We start from the raw sequence: 4,413 nt of genomic DNA on the forward strand, positions 1-4,413 counted from the left end.
GTGGTTTTGGGAGTTCATATGTGATGCTGATAATTGAGCTCTGATTGATCTCGTTCAAGGCAAGAGTCCTAGCTGCTCTGATATTACTCTTGACACACAGAAATAATTTTCTGAAGCTAAAATTTGTTTTTCAACTATGTATTTACTTCTTTGGCTTTATTTTTTTTTCTTTGCCTGTAGTTTGATATTTTCACCCTTTAAGTTGTGGTAATGTTCCACTTACCTCTTCTTGCTTGTGTCTTATAAGCATGCCTGAAAATTACCAGGTAGTTTTCCTTCTGAAGCTCTGAATTTACCATGGAGTGCAAGCGAAACTGAAGTATCTAATAATAGTCTATTATTTCTCTCCTTTCCCACACTTAAGTTTTTAATATCTTACTAAGTCCAAGTAATATTTCTTTCAAGTAGTCACTACTTAAAATGTTACACTCATAAAGTTTTACTTTTGAAATGGGAGTCATAAACTTTATTTGTTAGCTAAAAAGTTTAGAATAGACTTCCTTTATATATACTTAAACTTTTAAACTACTTTATTAATAATGAATTGTATTTATCTTAAATAGGTATGTATAAAAATTTCTTATATTATTCTAAATTAAAATAAATTTTTAATCGTAATTTTAAAATTTTCAGTTTAAATAAATTTTATCCACTTGCCTGAGATTTGCCTCAGTGCCAATGTGCTCAACATATGGATCAAACTATGTTTGCAAAGTTCATAAAGATTCATTTAGGAAGATACTTATTTATGAAATATATTTTTAAAAATTAGTTAAAATTATCAAAGAAAACAAAATTAATTCTTGACTGGCTAAATGAAGTTGATAGTACAAATTGCACTTGGTTTTGAATTTTTAGCTTAATAGGTGTAACGTATAAGACAGGGTTCTGAATAAGGTCAAAATATCACTCAAGAATGAAACTCTAAGAAATGATATTCAAATTGAAAAGAAATTTAAAGAATAGTAAAGAACTGTGAAACTGGAAGTAAGAAAAAAATTGTGAAATGCAATCAAAAGAGGATAGTTTGTTGCTTTAAAATTTTTTAAGCGAAGTCATATTTGTCAGTTGTTCTTATATATTTCTGTATGTAGAGAGCATTTAGTACGTTTATTATAAGTGATTCAATGTATATCTATGAAAGCATAAAATAAAAGAAAATTGAATAATTCCTGCAAAACTAAAGTTCAAAATGAATTCCATAAGTACTCACTGGTATGATATGATAAAACTCAAGAATTTTAAAGTGGTGTCATTCTATTTATTCTAATATTCCTATTTGTGATACTTTCCCCCTTTAACTTTCCTGAACTTTATTCATTGCTAGGATATCATATGACTATTTTTTTTATCCAATGGCAACCCTTGGTTTCTGTTTGCTCAGTTTTCTAAACCTGTTTAGTTTTTCTTACTCCACTATATAAAAACTTTCTAGGTTTTTAGATTGTTAGGAAGATGAGCACTGCATGGTTTAATTTACATTTTACATAAAAATATAACAGGAATAAGAGAAAGATTAAAAAGATTAATACACACAGTTTAGTAGAATCCCTGGCAGCACAATACCTCTCATGCTAGTGCCAACCATCACTGTGTTAAGCCCTAAAGTTCCTGAGCATACCTGGGTGACCCCAATGGTCTCTGGCACCACAATGCCAGAATATCACTATGTTCTCAGGCTCTTGTATTCAACACAGGCTTGGTTGGCCAAGTTTCTTGGACGTATTCTGGTGACCGCAGAATATTATTTGGGATAGATGTAGCTGCCTTTCCCTCCACAACTAATGCATAATTTTAGTTTGTAGGAACAAATAGAGATTTCAGCAAAGAAACCAAGGGAAAGGGGATGTGTAATCAGATACATTGGCTGATAGTATAAAAAGGGATAAAATTAGACTTTTAGTGGTAAAACCTAATGCAGTATAAGTGCATGTTGATTGATATAATGCACATCTTAAAAAATATGAATTCGTTATGCAATGTTACTTCAGTCCAAGACTTTTGGAAGAAAATAGTGAGGCCTGCGAGTGGTACTATTGAGTTTAATGTGACTATTGGATGAAGCTTTACTCTATTTACTTAATTTCATTTCCTATTTCCTATGTTATTAGCATAAATGTGACTACCAGGGAGAAAACATTATCTGGATATCTACATATGCAGAAATATTGTTATGAGATTATCCCTAAAATCTCTACAATTGTAATGAGTATTGAAAATATAACCCTAATTTTTATACTCATATAAGCATCATTGAAGATGATCAGTACTTAGAAATACAGAAAAAGTAGAAAATTGAATTTTTCAATCAAATTTTTAGACTCGTCCAATCTTTTTTTGTTTTTAAAGAATGTGTAGAGAAAAGTCCACAAAAGAATCTAGAAATATGATGAATTTCTAAAACATAGTTTCATTTTTGGATGAAATAAAGAACATAGCAAGTGACATCAAACATGACAACCAACCATGAGATTGAGTTTTCTTAATATATAAGAGATCATAGAAACCTCTTTCTGATTCAGCATAATCTAAGAAAGAAATCAATTTTTTCCAGAAAAAATAATTATTATCCTAAAATATAGTATTCATTATGTTTTAAGGATCCAAGAAACAAAATGTAATCTACCATAGTTTTATGTCACTGAGCAAAATATTCATTGGCTAGCATTTGATAAATATTATTGTGAGTGATAAATAACATTTTTTCTTGTTTTGGCCATACCCGGTGGTGCTCAAGAATTACTCCTTACTCTGCAAGTATTAGAGGATGGGGATGCTAGGGATTTAACCCAGGTCAGCTGCAAACATAACAAATGCCCTATTCATTGTGCTTTTGTTCCAGTTAATTTTTTATTTCTAATAAAGAACCTTGTAGTTTAAGTAAGAACCTATGACATAAGATTTTCTCAACATTTAAGTGTAAAGTACAGTATAAATAAAAATTTATGAATTTGAAAATATGAAATATAAATCAGACTTTAAAAAGAAGGACATTATGGCTGCCACAATGTCTGTATTTGGCCAACTTACTGTTTGTGAAAGAGATGTATACAAAGCTGTAAAAACAATCATGGATACACGGTCTTTGCAGCTGAAATTGGCCATCTCCAGAGAAGCATGGGGTTATTCTTTGCATGCTGATGGCATGACAGCTGCAATCCAACTGCTGCTGTGACAATGGCCCAGCTTTACCACTCATACATGACACTCTGCAGAGAGAACAATCTGACCAAAATTCCAGTGATGCTAGTATTTGGGCTGACATAACCAGGACCTTCTTAGAGTAAATGTAGCCCCCTCCCTCTGTATTCTTATAATTCTTTAAGACCTGACAGACCAAAAACACATACCACAAAAACCACAGTATATGCAATAGTGTTTGATAATCCTAGATATTTTGAGAACACTTCAATATTTCAAGTGCTACCATTCCCATATGAACACATCAAGTTAGATGCCAATTTAAATACACCAATGTCAGTGTATCTAAATTTACCTAATGTTCAGAAAAAAAGAAGTAACATAATTATTAACTAGTAATCAGAGTTTGTAAAAATGACAATAACTTTTGGACCTCATTGTGTATCAAAATATTATAATCTTGATTCATTACTCTCACAAATGTGCTTATTTATTCTTTTTTTCTTATTTTTTAATTTCTTTTTTGGGGAGAGCATGCACACAGTCCCCCACTACCATAAATTACGCAGTCGAGTTTTCCAAAATCGCAGGGGTCAACACGCCTGGAGTGCAGTGGGCGAGCCTCACCCTGGGGAAACCACCTTCGTGATCATGGAATCGCCCCTGCCAGCTAAGTTTTCTTTTTTCTTCTTAAAAATAATTTTGCTCCCACTTATCTGGACAAAAGTCTTTTCATCAATATGTCAAGTATCTAATACATGATATTTAATAAAGTAATTTATGTAAATAAAGGACATTTTACAAGATACAACAACAGACTCCTTTAACCAAGTAAAGGAGTCATTAGAGGAACACATTTTATGCTACCACACTTTGGAGAGTTCTGCTTTATGCAACTAGTTTTGTTGGTGTGGATGCACTCTATAGATGTTCATTAAATATGCATTTTATGTAGGTGGTTATCTTAAAATATTTCAAGATGAAAAAACCAGACTCAACTTCGTGAATTTTATAGATCAGTAGCAACAGAGAAAGAACAGTCTCAAACAACAATATGTGTACTTCAAGTTTTCTTTTGACATGCTTTATTTCTCAAGAAGCTAAGAATAGGCAGTCACCTGAGAGATATAAACTATATGGAAGATGTAGCGGTTCTATGTGATTAAGTGGTAATTAACTATGAATGTGCAGAGAACAATATGTCAAAGATACAAAGGAGGAGCAAACACCTGAGGCTCAGATGTGTTCAACAATTAAATTAACTGAAAGGTC

The 4,413-nt window shown here is 31.9% G+C and overlaps 1 pseudogene; it reads right to left on the reverse strand.

Annotated features, from left to right (window-relative positions):
• Positions 1-3,664: 3,664 nt before the first annotated feature.
• Positions 3,665-3,819, reverse strand: LOC126026379 (uncharacterized; annotated as a pseudogene).
• Between the last annotated feature and the right edge of the window lie 594 nt (positions 3,820-4,413).

The sequence above is a fragment of the Suncus etruscus genome, chromosome 13 (genome assembly GCF_024139225.1).
Source record: "Suncus etruscus isolate mSunEtr1 chromosome 13, mSunEtr1.pri.cur, whole genome shotgun sequence".
NCBI classification, from domain to species: Eukaryota; Metazoa; Chordata; class Mammalia; order Eulipotyphla; family Soricidae; genus Suncus; species Suncus etruscus.